Genomic DNA, 18,136 nt, shown 5'->3' on the forward strand with positions numbered 1-18,136 from the left:
AGGCTTCAGGAATGGGTATTTTCAAACTAATAGATAACATTACATAAGACCTCAGAAATAATGTCTCAGTCAGCCAGGATGATCTGCTGTGTGTTCTGGCTGCTGTTTTAACTATTAAAAGGTCTCGATTCTGCTAGTAAAAGAGAAAGGGCAGGCAAGGTACAGATATTTCTGGATTGGGCTCTCTTTCTAATGAGAATCTAAAACTTTAATTACTCCTTGACTAGTAAGAGCCCCCAATTGTATATTAATAACCTTTATTTCTCTGAAGAAAATCTAATCCTTCATGGAAGACTGGCCATTTTGAAAATGTACATGACAGACTTTTCTAACCGTACTCCAGTTGACTTTCATTGCAATGGGCAACATAAATGACATTGAAATGTAAAACTTGCTGCTTAGCAAAGAAAAACAACCAGATCACTTCTTGATACTGCACATAGAATAGTCCCATTTCAAATTAATTCAGTTAATTTGGAAAACTTAAGGGTCTGAAGGTTTGTAAAAATTGTGGCAAGATTTCCTCGAAAAGTGTTCTTCATTACTGAAAATAATTGAGAAGTTTGCTATTTCATTTATTTTGCAACACAGAAAACAATTTCAGAAGAATGCTTTCCCAGTAATTGTGAATTGTGATAAGGAAAATAATTACCGGAGAAAGGAGCTAGGTTAGAATTAAACCTTGAAAATAAGCAATTTGATCTGCTGAGTAACTTCATGTGGTCAGAGAACTGACTGCAGTATTTGCAGTGAAGAAAATGCTCCAATCTTGCTGATACTGTTATTGCACATTGGGGGTTCTGAGTCATCACCTCAGACTCCAGAGTGATGAATGCCACCTCCGTTGCTCCATAATGCTGCATGTCATGCTGCTTATACAACCATAAAGACGTGGTGTTAGTACAGACTTCAAGAAGTACTTCTCTGCTGAAAGCTGGAACTAAAGTGATAAAATAGGCTCTTGGGAGCAAGAAGTAATTGAAGAAATACAGACATACTGAGCACTTTTAGGACTAAGTACTTTTAGGATTAAATGCTTATGAGCCAGCAAAAAGGAACAGAATGACGTAGATAATATCTATGCAGAAAGAGTTTCAAAAAACATTATACTTATTAATTATTGTGAATTCCAAGGAATTGTCTTTTTTGTATGCACAAATAATCAATTTATTTACATTGATGCATGTTTTGTGTTTCGTGTGTTCCAAAACTCTTAATTATCTCATTTACTTAAAGGTGACTTAGATGCAACAGGAATTGAATGTGAATGTAACTTGTTAACAACATTCATTCACATCCCTCCCTTACAAGAGGATTAAGCCATAATTTGACATCATGAGCAAGATATTCTCATAGTCTGCGAAAGTGCTGTTTTGTGAAGCGTCTGCTTTTAAATTTGATCCGCTTATCTTCTTATAGTCTGGGTGTGATTACTGGATTTAGGTTCTTTCCTAAAGCTAGCACTTTCACTTTGGTAGTATCACAGATTTGAAAGGGAGGAGCTTTCAATTTTGAAAAGATCTGTATTCTCTTCTCTAATCTATATGACCTCTCTTATAAGTGATTTCTTTCCCCATTCCTATCGTAATTGCTCAGACAGCTAAATGTTTTTTTCAGTTGTCCAGGCATATTCCTTTATCCTCGCTTATTTCCAACTTTATATGCCGCCACTTTTAGTTACGCTTCTTTGATCTTCAGGTCAGAGTATGCTTTTGAATAAGTAATTTTCTGATATATTCCCTCTTTTCATTTCAAACTATTACCCCTCGTCCTATTGCAACAGGCTGTGCTAAAAAGTTTGTCCCCATCTTCCCTCTAGGCTCCCTTTAAGTACTGAAAGACTGCAATAAGATCTCCCCAGAGCCTTCTCTTCCCCATATTGAACAACCCCCACTCTGTCCCCACGGCCTGTCCTTATAGGAAAGGTGTTTCAGCCCTCTGATCTTTTTGTGGCCCTTCTCTGGACCCGCTCCAACAAGTCCATGTCTTTCCTGGACTGAGGACCATGGAGGTGGATGCAGTTCTCCAGGTGGGGTCTCGCCAGAGCAGGGTAGAGAGGCAGAATCACCTCCCTCAACCTGCAGGCCATGCTTCACTTGATGCAGCCCAGGATACCGTTGGCAAGTGCACATTGTTGGCTCAAGTTCAGTTTTTCATCCACCAGCACCCCCAAGTCCTTCTTGGCAGGTACAAGCCATCTTCTCAAGCCTGTCCAGGTCCCTCTGGATGGCACTCTGTCCCTCAGACATACCAACTGCACCACCCAGTTTAGAGTCATTCACAAATATGCTGAGGTTGCACTCAATACCACTTTCTAAGTCATTCATGAAGATATTGAACAGTACGGTCTCCAAATACAGAACCTTGAGGGCCACCACTTGTGATCAATCTCCATCTGGACATTTAGCCATTGACCACTACCCTCTGGATGTGACCATCCTGCCAGTTCCTCAACCACCAAACAGTCCACTCATCAAGTCCATATCTCTCCAACTTAGAGAGAGGATGTTCTGGGGGACCATGTCAAAGGCCTTACACAGGTTTGTTCAGATAGATAGAAAGCTGTAGCTCTTCCCTTGTGCACTGATGTAGTCACTCCATCTTAGAAGGCAACGAGGTTGGTCAGGCATTAATAAATTAGTTATTAATAATAATAAAATAATAATTAAAAATTATTAAAATAGAAAAGTCAAATGAACTTCATCCAGAGAAAATTCAAGTTTGGACTTACAGATACTGGCTATCTATAGAATAACAGTTTTCAGTGCTTGGCTATCCATAGCAAAAGAATTTTCAGTGCTTCATAGACACTTTAAGAAGATTTGGTGAATTAGGGCACTTAGAAAGTCTTATAATGAGTCCTACTACAGTGGAGCAGAGTTGCTCCATATAAGCACAAATCTCTGTCCACATGGAACTAATCCTAAGAGAGGGACCTAAATAGCCAAAAGTCAAAACAGAAATTAAGAAATATAGTTGAGGGACAGCTGAAAGAATATAATAAAGTTATGGTAGAACAATATTAAAAAGAATACAATTCAGTATATACCTCATTACCTCCTCTTCTTAATTTCATTTTTATGTTTTCCCCTACCCAAGCTTCTTAGTTTTACAGTCCTATCAACCCTTGACTGCATCTTCCACTTGTAGAAGTTGACACTACCTTCTGACTCCAACATTGCAATTTTTTCCCTACTTTTACTAAAGGTTTGTTCATTCATTCCCTGAGAACTGAGTTACCTCCAACCCTAGAAAGAAATGGAGAAAGGACTATGTGGGGACGCAAGAGCTACATTGCCTGATTATATGGATTTCTGGATTGCTGGCAACAAAGCATATTGAAAACAGTATGGTCAGGGACTTCTGTCAATGCAATATAATTTTAGTAAGACCAAAATCTATGAATTAACCAGTCAAACCTGGCTTTCCTATTTATTTTCTCCTCTCTTAACTTCATTTTTATTAAGTTCAGTCACTTTTTGTATTTGGAATGGTGTTTAACCCAGATGTGAGTTAATTACTGCACACAAACAGCACTTTCTCTTTTTTTTTTTTTTCCCCATGCAATTGATTTTATAATTAAGAGCAGTATGATAATTGAGCATGTGTGTGCTTTCACTATAGTTCTCTGTATCAACTTTAGAACCAAAATGAAAATCTAGTTTATATACTATTAATCTTTCTAATGAGATATTCATTAATATTCCAAAGTCATTATCCAACACTTTAACCATTTTGACATCAATTAGATTTATAACCACATAAAGCCTGTGGCATCCTGTACCTTTCATAGTCAATCTTCATCTCAGATTGCATAGCAAATGGGAAACAAGAAGACATTACAAAGTCTGTAATACCACTGATATAAGAAGTACCATACTGAATTCTAAAGTACTGAAACCATGTTTTAATTAAGATAAAACATTAATAACTTCCTCTTCTTGGATTTGATAGTGTTAATACATAAATTTCATTGCTGTGCTTGACAAATGAAATATGATAATGGATTTCCTCATAGATCAATTAGCATTTAACAACAATTAAATTAAAAAGATATGTAAAGATGCTGATGGAATGAAACTATTTGTCACAGGCAATTTATGGGAGGAAATCATATATGCCAGCCTGAACATGTTGAGGAACATTCCCAGCTCCTCTCCCTCTCACCCATATTTCAATGTCAGTCAAATTCTTATTTTGCTAGTGATTGTCGTAATTTCACAAATTCCATATCATCCATGAAGATTGCAGACACAGCAGACGGGCACTCATTTTTTGTCAAAGTCCAGCTGTTTTCCTAGTAATGTCAAAATACAAGTACAAAAAATACCCACCTGAAACTGGAACAGTTCTGGTGTAGTGTTATTGTGTTTATTATATAGAGAAACTTTTTTTTCTTGTTAATATACATGTAAAATACAAATGTTCAATAAAAATGAAGATTGTTGTAAGAAAAGTGAGATGTTGTGTCTGCTAATTACTCTGAGTAGGTCATGTATGTGTCTATTTGACAAGAATAAAAGTCAGGTCACTGTGAAGAGCTGTTGAAATTCCACCCCTCTTTTATTTGCATTGGTTGTCTCCTAGACATTTATAGGATTGAATCGATAAACTTTCACTTCCTTCTTGTTCACATCACAGCTCATAATGACATTTACAGTAGCTAAAAGGTCACTTGATTTCTCGTTATGTTTTGTAGAGAAAAAGGTAGAATTATTAGGGAACGTATTTCCAGAGATGAGGAAGTTAGAACTGTCTAGAGTATAAATAACAAATAAACCCTGCCAGTGACCTTTTGGTGATATCTTCCATGCATTATTCTAAAACTGTTTTAATTACATTTTTAACAAGCCTGTAGTCTTGGATCCAAGATGAAATACTGGTGAAAATCATTACTATTTTATATGTGCATAAACTGAGACACTATTAAATTAACTAATTGGCCACTGGGCTCCAAAATCTGACTTTTACTCTTTTATGCCAAAAGTTTTCATTGCTTTCAGTGTTCTTTCCATTTATGCTGCCCTTTCTTTATTCTTAATTCAATAAGGATTTGTATGAGTGTCTCCCAAGAATGTTATTAGGAATTACAAAAATTATTTGCATGCAACAGGATGAATACATAACCTTAAAAGCCATTATTGCCCAAAACAGACAAGCTGAAACAGTCTCTTAATAGGAAAGGTAATAATGACAGGTTGTGGCTCTGAATGGTACAAATAAAATTTTATGAATACTAAGGAGTATGTTTTAAAGTACCACTCTCTGTTGCTCATAGCACGTATTTAACTAATTGTTCTAAGCTGTATATTCAACAGAAAAAAGTTCATTTCTACTAAGCTAAATATTTGTCAGGCTCACTTCAAGTATAATTCAGGTCAAATTGTTACTGGCTGATGAAAACATAACACAATGAATTGCTAATAAGTTTGTCTTGTATCCTATAGGATCTTTCTGTAACTTATAAGTGATAGAAATGTACTGTGATATGGTTATAAGACATCGTTAAACCATCAGGCTTTTATATGTCCAAATGTTATATTTAAATTTTATTACTATTCAAATCAAGGAAAAAAATTCTTACAAAAACTCCCAAACACCTGCATTATCTATTTTAACAATAACTATCATATTGTAAAGATTAAATTCTATTACTGTTCAATTAGGAACTAATATCCATGTGTTGATAGAGACATATTTCACTAAGTACAGTCAGTAAAAAATGCTTTAACATGCCCAGCAATATCCTTCAATTCTTTTGTTTAAGACAGACGCATCGGGAGTCTCAAAGTAAAGCTAAATTCCAATATTTTCTTGCTGCTAGAGAAGTACTGATTTTCTATTGCAGATAAACAGAGATGACATTCAAAGGACAGAGTATGTTCAGATGTCAACAAATTAAGTGCAAGGACTGCTACTTTGCTAAAGGATACTGCTTTTAGTGAGAAAAAAATGAAAGTTCAAATCTTTTATGAGCAGCTAACAGCACAGCCAGACATTCAGTGATGGTAAAGATCATCCTGTTGTGCTCAATGCAGCAGTATAAGCTGTAGTGACATAAAAAGACTGAGGCATAAAATGTGCATTAGACCACTTTAGACTTCTAAGTCCATCAGGCTGAAGTAATTTCCACATTTTCTTTCTCCAGTGTTTATGGCACCTTGCCAGTCATCTGAAATCCTGTGGGGATACCAGTTGCCGATCAAAATATTTGTTATATCATTTGTTTTTCCATGTATTTATGTAAATATGTATGTATGTTTCTTTTTCCTATATGAAACAAGGATACAAGGTCTGAAATCCCGTGGAAATATCAGACACTGATCAAAACTTTTATATTGTTTGCTTTTCCACGTATTTATGTATGTATGTATGTATGTATATTCTTTCTTCTTGAAACAAAGATGTGTGAAAGCTTAAAGGTCAAACTTACTTGCTCTGGGAATTCATGATTTCCTGCAAGCTGGGCTGCAAAATGGGGATTATTGCAACTGTTTCATTAGCCGCTTCATTGATACTACTCAACCTGGAATGGAAAAAGCAGAAACAATGCCTGAATCTTTTGACTTTAGAAGGAACTGAGAGTCCTTCTCCTTCTCAGAAGGGCTGGGTGAGATGTGCAGCTATTAATGGAACAGGGCAGTAATTCTCTGTTGTCCAAAACTTGTTTCTGTACTCTGGAGAGTGTTCTGTGTGAACAAATGAGCATGGTCAGAGACTACTAGTCCGTTGGCTGTGGCACCTGGTGTGAAGAGTAATCTGATGAATGAACAATTTAAACACAGGCTGGATTTATATTTCAACTTAGTATACAGAATGTTGCAATTTTATAACCATACTCACTTGGCTACTTTTTGAATAGCCTTTTGCTGTCTGTAACAGCAGTAGTTGAAATAATTGCCTCCTGTTTATTTGTTTCTCAAATGATAAATGAATTAAAGTTGCATCTGTGAAGAAAGAAACATTTATATCAGGAAATGTTCAAAGAAATATAATGGCATCCAGAACTGAAAATGAGATGTGCCCATTTCCTCTTGTCTTGTCACTGGGCACCACCAAGAAAAGACCAGCCCTGTCCTCCTGACACCCTCCCTTTAAGTATTTGTACGCATTAATTAGATCTCCCCTAAGCCTTCTCTTCTCAAGACTGAAAAGACCCAAGTCCCTCAGCCTCTCCTCATAGGAGAGATGCTCCAGGCCCTTAATCATCTTTGTGGCCCTTTGCTGTACCCTCTCCAGCAGTTCCCTGTCCTTCTTGAACTGGGGAGCCCAGAACTGGACACAGTACTCCAGATGGGGCCTCACCAGGGCAGAGTAGAGAGGGAGGATAACCTCCCTCGACCTGCTGGCCGAACTCTTCTTGATGCACCCCAGGATGCCATTGGCCTTCTTGGCCACAAGGGCACACTGTTGGCTCGTGGTCATCCTGTTGTCCACCAGGATGCCCAGGTCTTTTTCCTCAGAGGTGCTCTCCAGCAGGTCAGCCCCCAACCTGCACTGGTGCAGGGGGTTATTTCTCCCCAGGTGCAGCACCCTACACTTGCCCTTCTTAAATTTCACTAGGTTTCTCTCTGCCCAACTCTCCAGCCTGTCCAGGTCTCGCTGTATGGCGGTACAGCCTTCTGGGGTGTCAGCAACCCCTCCTAGTTTTGTGTCGTCAGCAAACTTGCTGAGGGTACTTTCCATCCCTTCGTCCAGGTCACTGATGGATATATTGAAGAGGACTGGACCCAGTACTGACCCCTGGGGAACACCACTTGTTACAGACTTTCAGCTGGATTCTGTGCCCTGAATCACAACCCTCTGAACTCCGTCTTTCAGCCAGTTTTCAATCCACCTCACTGTCCATTCATCTAACCCACGCTTCCTAAGCTTACCTATGAGGATGCTGAGGGAGACTGTGTCAAAAGCCTTGCTGAAGACTTTTATATATTGTGCTAATTTTAATAACTGTTCTTCAGTCATAGTTTGTCTCTCCCAGTGTTACCAACAGTGCAAACAGAGCTTCAAGCTTTTTAATATACTGTCACATAGCTAGAGTGAGCAGTATTTGTATCAGCAAGACTGTTAACAATGGGACAAATATAGTGTTGAGAAAGAGTACTAATTTTCCTATCACTGATGCAATGTCAGTGACTAATACTTCGAGACAAATTCAATTATCAGTTCTAAACTGAACTCCACTGAAAACACATATTGAAAATTAGAGTTGAAATACTGAAAAAAACCCAAACCATCTGAGTCCTTCTTTAATAACTAAAAAGGAGAGCGACTACTCTTTAAAAGAATTATTCATATTTTTTTTCTGGTAATACATTCCTACAAGAGAAGTAGCTTAGGTTAAATATATTTATAGCGTGCACTAGAAGAATAGGATTTTTTTGCCCTTCTCTGAAGAAGATAGTTAATGTTATCTAATCTTAATAGAGTTAGACTTGAAATCTGTGTTACCATTTGAGGCCATTGTAGATCAGATCTAAAATGGGTTTAATAGAATTTTAATTCCAGGAGGGAAAAGAATCATTGCAATGCTGATCAGTCTTACTTATTTACTTGTTAATTCTTGCCCGCACAAAAAAAACCCCAAAAAACAAATATGAGGAAGGAAGGAAGCTATCTAAATTTTAGTGTTTAAAAACACATAAATTATATAATTTTTCATTATTTTTAGAGTTTACTGGATTTTACTGAGTTTTGATTTGTTACTGTTATGGTTAAAACCAGTAAAATTCATATATCTGGCCTAGTTGGTCCCAGATGGATATTCAGGATGTTTGGTAATGCTTAGAAAATGTAACTGGATTCTGGAAAAATTTTTACAGAAAATGAGACTACTTGAACTATGTAACTGGATATAGTTTTCCCACTAAGCTTTCTTGATTTTATTACAACTTGACTACTACTGTAAAACATCATTACCTCCACTGAGTTGTTTGGTGTGCATATGAGCAATACTTCCATAATGCTAATCAAACAAGCAAAAAATTGAAATTACGGAAGTATCTTGGATACATAAGCATAACTTAAAACTAGTAATGTTAGAAATCTGAGGTTTGGGTATCCATCTACTGTTTCCACGAAACATTTATTGCCATTTTTAATTCTCCCACTGCTCTACCAACTCCTTCTCATTTATTGAACCTCCCAGTCTAATCTAGCCCAATCTAATATATGATCACGTAAGCATGATGTTTAACATCAGAAGCTATACGTTGTTCACTTTTGCCAGTGACACACCTCTAGTGATCGCTGTGCCAGAAAATAGGTATTAAGGTTTTTATTAGAAATTTACTAGAAGAGTTTATTAGAAGTTCAAATAATTTTTCATTGCTAGCTTTCATTCTTGCAAAACCAAACCAAACCAAACCAAACTAAACCAGTTATTTTCTAGAGATTCCTCATCTGTATTTTTCTGGTACAAGAATTTTGGTTTTGGGTTTTTTTTTTTTTTTTTTTTGGAATAGCGGCAGAAATTAACTTCTGCTTCACAGGTTCTTCTTCTTTCACTCACTGTGGGTTCTGCATGTCTGGATATCTGAAATCCATTGTGAAATTTTCTGTGATTGGGGAAGTACTTCACATCAGGTATCAGTTTCAAGGAAGCAAACAGAATTAGCATCAGTGGGGACTGCATATGATTCACACTTATGGAGGTGTTTGGAATGGTGCTTGGTGGATGTTTCCTAAGTTGATGGTGAATTGCTGGCTTGATCCTAGAAACATAGAATCATAGAATAGTTTGGGTTGGAAGGGACCTTAAAGATCATCAAGTTCCGAACCCCCTGCCGTGCGCCAGGAAACCTCCCCCTAGACCAGGTTGCTCAAATCCTGAAGGAATGCTTACTAGCCAGTACTGTGTTTCAAGCGCAGTCTTCTAGCAATAACTTAAAAAATAATAACTAAATGTAGACTTCTCTATTATATATTCAGTTCTGAAATATTTAATTTAACCTTATCACAGTCTGGTGCAGTGCGCAAACATTTCTATTACATTGATAAGAAAGTATGACACTGCTAATTTCCTGTGAGCTGCTGGTTGGAAAACAGTAATCATGTATTGTTTTCAGTGGCAAATCTTTTTGAAGTTTTCACCAAAGCAAGGAGTCCTACAAGTCTTTAACCCACAAAATATGATTGTGTCTGGGACACCCAATTTAAGGCCCGTCTTCAACTAATACAGAGCAGAGCTCTGAGCTTTGAACACAGATTTCAGATAATTGTTCTCAGTTACAATGGGAAAAAAAGAAACCGATAGAAGGGAAAGATGGAACGGATTAATTTTGTTAGTCTCATTCAGATCTGAGAAAACAATCAAGAGAAACTACTATCAAACCCACTATGAAACAGTATCAAAACAGCATACTTCAATGGAAATATATTTTGTCAAAAACACTTAAAAATCTCTAATTAAATTCTTTCCAGTGCTGTAGCTGTGTGATTTTATATGGTATTTCATGATAAATTTTATGCAGCAGTGCAGCAGAAGTACTGTTACCTTTTTCACTGCTGAATATATATTCAAAGACATCTATCTAGGAAAAAAGAAATAATCAAAAAGTATTTTGGAAAGCAATTGCTTTCTAATTAGAAAAAAAAAAAAAATTAGCTTAAAAAAAGAAATCCTTAAAATGTGCATGTGTACAGACACATGTACAGACACATATACATACACGTATACACACGAAGAATGAAAACTAATTTCAGTCCCATGTAAATTTTTTTATCATTTACCATAAGATTACAATACTGTGATAGAACCTCTACATGCTCCTTAGTTTACTGTAATGATATCCAGCTGCATGTCCAAAGTTAGACTGATAGAAGCAGTACCAAGGATATCAGGAAGAACCTAACAGCTGCAAGAGTGAAGATGCTGAAAGCAGTAATGCTGTGGCTCTAGGGTAACAATAAGATGTTCAACCCCAGATTGGTATCCCCTAGGCTGGCTAAGTTCGCTTTTTCCAGGCTAAGCTTGGGATACAAATACAAACTGAACAATCTAAAATCTACAGTTCTAGGTAGCAATGGGGAGGAAAGACACTAAGCTTAACTGAAGAGAGAACGTAGACAGATATTGCAATGAGCAATCTGCTCACTTCAGTATAAAGATGAAAAGAACTGGGCTAAAGGGAATGTAGGAAAGCTTTCTGGGGAAAAGTAAAGCAGAGAGCTTATTGTTTTATGGTTTTATGGTCTGTGCTACTCATTGTGAAAACAATACATTAGTAGTCTATTCAGAACCTGTCTTCTAGTCATTTTAATCACTTTGTTGTTCTTAAGGTCCTTAAGGGGGAGGAAAAAAATGTTAATATGCACCAGAAGAGTTAACAGGTTCATGAAAAGAGATCCCCATACATCTCCTCATTTAATTAGCGGCAAAGCTTTGCAGTTCTGGAATTAAGGGAAATGACAGCAGTCGTATTTACAAAATACAGGCTTGAGACATATTTGAAAGAGCCTGGCACCTGTAAAAGACAAAAATATATAGCTAGCCATCTGCAATTTATGTCTTGTCTGTTGCTATCAACTTCTGAACAGAGTAAGAACAACTTGTTTTTTCTGGTGAGCAAAGATAGTGTTTAAAAGGAAGTTTTGAATATTGTTGTAGGGAACACAGCTATTACTGTCATTAGTATTTTCATGACATACATATTTCATGCTACCCTTAGACAACAGAACAGGAACTTAAATTACACTCTTCAGTATTTTCATAGTTCAGACAAGACAGTCTTAAGTCTACCAGGAGAAAATTTGATGAAGTAAAAGCCAGCAACACCAACCTGTTTTGCTGAAAGTTGTCTTCAAATACTCCAAATTTGAAAGACATTCTAAATGAAGCAATGCAACCTTGTAGTGAACTAAATTTACTGCCTATTCATCCAAAAGCTTATTGGAATTCAGGCTGACATCCAATTTGAAGATACCCACAAATTAGGTATATAGTCTTGATTACTCTTTAAGATTTGATTTTACACCACAATGGGATTCTTCTGGTTAATTATTTGCGAATATTTTTTCATCAGCACTTTATAAACAGAAATACAAATGTATTTGTATAAATTTATCTATCAAATCTTTCTGGACCAATAATATATCACATCAGAACAGTTAAAATGTTATCTGCAAAAGGAAAAGAGCAGTATAAAAAGAATAATTCAGAGGGAGAAAAATCCCCAACCCTAATTTCTTCAAGTGATTTTATAAACCGTACAAGACATCGGAAAGGAAGGCTAAACTTCAACTTTGTCCTAGAAGTGAAAGCTTAGCAGTTCCTTCAAGAAAGTACATAAGAGGGATGTAGATCAAGGGAATTAGTCTATTTGCATTTACACCAACTCTTCAGAATCAGTTGTTTTTGTTAGTTAGTTGCAGTAGCTGACTGACAAAATAATGAATCGTTTCCAGTTCTGCCGACAATTTGAGGCCTTTGGGGACTTATGTCAGTGCAATAAATGTTGTAAATGGCTATAAATGTCTTACTTGTTTTCTGTTTCAATGTTTTCCTTTTTTAAACCCAAAATTTCCAAACTAGGAGTAACAACTACTTTTGAGTGCAAGCAAGTATAACAGTGAAAAAATAAAAAAAGAGAGAAGAGAGAGAGAGTGAGGAAATTTATTAGGAACAAGTATATATAGAGAGTAGACTATATAGACTATATATAGGGGGAGGGAAGGAGAATAAAACTGCAGCCAAACTTATATACCTAACACTAATTCATGACGATAAGGGGTATCAACTGCCATCCTTTAAAATGAAAAATATTAGGGGAAGTAGAAAAAAGCCTACTAAATCACACCATGAGTACAGTGTCTGGACCTGCACTGAATGAACTCAAAACTTACTTTTGAGAGAACTTTTTTTTTCCATCCACCACATCTACAGTGACATCATTGTGTTTCATTAAATAATAAGAAAGGGTTTCTCAGATAAGGGAAAGCATTTGAAACCTGCCTTCTGTGGTACAGGAATGTCTGACTGCTTTACACATTTTTATGGGAGATGAATTAATTTTAATACAATCTTTTCCCCTCCCCCTTTGAGACCTTGACCATTGGCAAATATGTTTCAGTTATCAATTAGAGTTCGTTTCTACTTCATTTCAGTTTGTCCTATTCAAGAAAGAGATTTAACCTGAAATTATACCAAAATACTATTGCATGTGCTGTTAACAAGCCTTATGAGCCTGTAACATCCTGGAGAATGGTCTAAGCAGTGCTGGGTTCTGAAAATTCTGATGACGTGCAGCCTGGCCAGGCTCCCCACAAAACAAGTTGGAGTGATTCTGCTGACTCAAAGAGCTAGAGCATTGTTAGAGATTGTAAGCTGAATTTCTAAAAGTTCCTGGCTTTGGCTGCTTCTGTGGAAGCAAACAAGAACGTCTCTGTTAACAACCTTGTAACTATGTTAATGGTCCCTGGGTTGGGATACATAACCCAATAGAACATGGATCAAATTAAAACCAGGAAAAATCATGTCAAAGATGTGTTGCCAACTGCAATATGTGATGGCTAACAAGCAAAGATGCAGGCCAAAACAATACAATCTATCTGAAACCACAAAGTAATCCTTACAAATATGTTAAACTTTAAAAATCGGACATAAAGTACATCCTGCCTGAAATTCATGGGCCTTGAAATGATGTCAAGAAATAAAAGAGCAAGTTAAAACCAAAATGGAAATCCAAACTCATCTAATTAAAGTAAACAAAGAACACAGAAATCAAAACCAACAGTGAGATCTGCATACAAATTTGAACACAAACTTTCAGTTATTTCGTTCATTTGGATAACCAGCAACTAGAGGGTAGCATTCTGAGTACTTGAAGGTTGGGAAAATTGCTATGGCATACTTCTAATAAAATCTGTCTCCCTGAGAAGTTATCAAAAAGTTACTTCAAGCAGAGTGTCAGTTCTAGTAGAAAGAGGTCTAGCTAAACAGAGACAATAATAGCTTTAAGCCATCATTGCTGTTCTTCGTTTCTTTGTCATACAAAATTTGAAGCAATTTTGAGTAGACCCTCAGTTCTGCAGGTCAAAAGCCATATCTCTAGTTACCTAAAAAAACAGAACTGTGTTTTTCACAAAGACTGAAAGAAGAATCTTATCACTACTTTGTACATCTTATTTTTGTAATTTGAATTAATTTAATACCACTTTATTAGCAATTGAACTTACGGGCAGTATTTAAATTCTTATGTGACAACGCATTAATATTTTTGCTGCTGCAAATATGTCATTTGTCTTTCTGCCTTAATAAACTGCAGGACTAGCTCACTCCCCTCAAGCTCTTTTATGTCTTATCTCCCTCAGAATCATTGGGTGAATCTTCACCTTTAAATTACACAAAATCAAGGTATGAAATCCATGGACAGTCTTAATTGATAAGAATCTAAATGTAAGTTTTTTGAGATTTTTTTTTCAGATAACATGAATCTGATTTGTGTGTCTAAAAAGTCCACAAAGACGAATTTTCAAAATTATATAAGCTTCATAACTGCGACATGTTTCTGAGTGTTTCTGATTTACTCCAGATTAATCCTTTGGCATGTGAAAACTCAAAGGAACATGAATTTTTGGGTAGTTTTATGAAGCTGCAAATATTTGCCATTAGGCAAGAGAGCTGAAGAAGAAACCTTTTCTACAAAGAACCATTCCATGATGTTTTTATATTGTTAATGTGCCTGTAAAACCTTCAGCAAAGAAAAAACACTCCAGAGACATAGCAACATTTTAGATTATTTCCCTGATGAAAGCATTATTGTCCCCAAATTCACTTTGCTGCTATCCTAGCAATTTGTCTCTTTACAACCTAATGTTATTTAGCAAACAAAATAGTTCACTATCATTGTAACATCATCAACAGCAACATGTTGTTTTCATTAAATCTCAAAGCAGATTGTAGTTAAATGCTAGCCTGTTATGCCTTTCACAGATATATGTAAAAACCTGTGGTTTTGCTGTCTCATGTAATTGTAGTATATTTTCCTTTTCCCACATATTAAGGTTTGATCCAGTTGAGTTTGTACCCCTTGAGGTCTGTATTTGGTTTAGAATAATTATATTCTTGCACACAGATGCAACTGTTAGCCAACTGCCATAGAAATCATACATATCTACTACAGATCCAGACTCAATCAGTAATTCTGTGACTGATCACTGTGTGGCTTCTTTGAGTTTGAAAATTGAACCAAGTTTTATATTGAAGGTTTTGTACATTTCTGTTCAAAGATCACAACAGAAAATAAATGTAATATTACAGGAGCCCAGGAAGAAAAAGCAAACAGAAGCTCTGGGCAAAAACTTGGCTGTGAGGAGCTGTCTACCATCAGAAGCAATAGTGCTTTTCTGGTGCTCGCTTTTATTTCTGCCTTGTTCAGCTTCAGAAGACAGCAAATCTTTCTGGATTCCTTACAGTTGTTGCAGGAAAAACTATTACGTGTCTCCCAGTTCTTCCAGTGAATAATTTATTAGATTTCCCTGTTAGATTTAATTGTCTTTCAGTCTTTACCAAAGTGCTGTGACTACAAATTCAGTGAAACATTTTCCCATTTGTACCAGTGAACAGAGACACTAGTTTTCTTCTTAGTAATAAGAGTCTAATTTAGTCAAAGCTTTTAAGGAAAAGCTTAATCGAGAGCCTGGTGAGGATAAAGAGGAATCAGATCCACAAAAGCTTTGGTTTTAAAGACCTCATCTTAGTAGCTACCAAACTTTGGAGACATGCAAATATCTTTGGGGCATAAGTTTTATCTTACAGTTCTCAGATAGATCATATTTTATCTTTTTGCCTGTTGTGAAGAAAGAAATTCCTCTCCAGGCTGAACTCTCTCTCATGTCGGCCTGAACCATATTTAGAAATCTTCAAAGATTAGGAGAGCACATGCTTCTCAGAGCATGCCTGTATATGCTTAGATGAGCAAACGCCTCACAAAGTACGGGCTAAGATGCTCTGGAAGTAAGAGATCTGTATTAGTCCTTGTTAAGGCCTCTTGATGGCATACTCTTATATGTAAATTTATGGAGGGAAAACACAGCAACATCACTAACTCTGAAAAAAGTGACTGATTTTTGGAAGAGCATGTCAACAGTGGTTGGAAAGAAGTGTCTCCCTGTGTACAAAACACTGGTAGGTCAGTATTTCTTTCAGGCCTACAGCAGGTACCAGTCTGATGATAAAGCTGTTTTTTTTGTGTTCCTTTTTTAAGCACCGATTTGTACATGCATGTGCATATGCATACATATGCATACATAATATAAATAGATGAGATGCCAAATTAGGGTTCTAGATTTAATAAGCGGGACATGATTTAAGTCCATCATTTTGGGACAAAATGTGTGCTACTCCCTTAGGCCATTCCCAGTTGATTTCCAGAGATCATTCAGTGGTTTTGCTCCTACATTTGTAAATTTGAGGTTATGGATATGTTTCTTTATAAGATGTACTCTTTTTATAATTACACTGTTGTATTTTCAGAATCTTAAACAAATAACTTTAGAACAAAATCTTGCCATGTTTCTATATGTGCTTATATTTGGGTTCCAGGTATATACTCATACTTCAAAAAATAAACACGTGTGAGCCATTAGTTCGCTATTTAGGTCTCCATTACTTCCTATTAATGTATATTAATACTATAAAATTATCTTTCCAAAAGAATATAGACAAAAACTTTCATCACTCCTGATAGCTTGTGGAGAAACTATGAAATTAATATTGAATGTATATATGTTTTATATAGCAATTGTCTTGCAAAAATTTAGCACTTTCGGCATTAGTCAAGAGAAAATGGATTCCTGAGGGGGAAAAAGAAAACCTGGAGTGGAAGACCAGGTTTAATAAGTACTTTATTTCAGCTGCTGTAAATTCACAGGCAATTACAAATATTTACAAGCCCTAACTTTGGGAATGGTGTATTAATCTAAAACCACTGAGAACAGTTCTGGGTCCCAGTTTTAGCTGCTTTGCATAACTTCAAAACAGCTGCTAGAAAGTTGCCCTGAAGACTCATTTTAGGTTTTCTCAGATGTATATACAGTGATCCTGTACAAAACTTTAATTCATGAGACAGTGGCAGCTCTAATGGCTTTTAGATCATAGGAATTTCAACAGAAAATTTTACAGAAGACATGCCTGTGTGTCTGCATTTGCATGTATGTAGCACAAAGGTGGCTTGGAGAAAAAAAAAATTACACAAAACAACAGTACAGGTCATTGATTATAAAGACAATGTTAACGACTAGAATATTTAAGTGCAATACATTGGAAAACAGAAATCAAGATCAAGATTATTTTTCTGTTTTCTCCTCTGCACCTCTTTTTGGCTTAGTCTGAATTTTGATATGTCCACCCTGACATGTTTGGCATAGCCAGAAAATTTCTGGGTAAGGGCTACTGCACAGGCACAGAAATCTAAGAAATTTGTAATGCATTTCCTAAAGCAGATTTTCAAGACTGAAAACCCCAGTTGTTCACGTTCATCATAAGAAGGAGGGCTGAAGTAAACAGTTACATAATAGACTCACTACATTTACCTCATGGACAAAATGACAGGACAGCTGGGACACGGGGATCTTCTCACTTTCTCCTCCATGCTGTTTTCCATACTCATGCTGAGATACCTTATGCCACCCTCTCTAACTTTGGGTATAACCAGAGCATCCTTCCAGCTCTCCCCAATAATTATAAATATGTAGGATGATTATGGACTTGATGACAGCATGTACACTCTGTGGTTAGCTAGGGGAGAATTAAGACTCAAAGAATTATAAAAGTGTGTGGCTGGGGGTGAATCTTACTATCCCCAAGACAGGAGCTACCCCAGTATGAGAAAAGAAGAAACACTAAGCATAACAAAGACTATACAGCACAAGGTATAACACCCAAACAACTTTTGGCAGCCTAATAGCCAAGTCATATCTTCACACAAACCGGCTGTAATCTTCCACTGGCATCTCACCTCCCCAAAGAGTGTCCCAGCCACCAAACTGCAGCTGCTCTGAGAACAAGGCAAAGGAGAGGTTTTGTTTCCTTATGAAGAAAAATTGTGCTTGTTATTTTTTGTGACATATTTTCTCTCAATGATATCACACAAAGTGCTCCTAAAGTTGAAGATGAACCACCTAAGACCAAATGTAC

The sequence above is a fragment of the Calidris pugnax genome, unplaced genomic scaffold, assembly GCF_001431845.1.
Source record: "Calidris pugnax isolate Ruff unplaced genomic scaffold, ASM143184v1 scaffold13, whole genome shotgun sequence".
Classification (NCBI taxonomy): domain Eukaryota; kingdom Metazoa; phylum Chordata; class Aves; order Charadriiformes; family Scolopacidae; genus Calidris; species Calidris pugnax.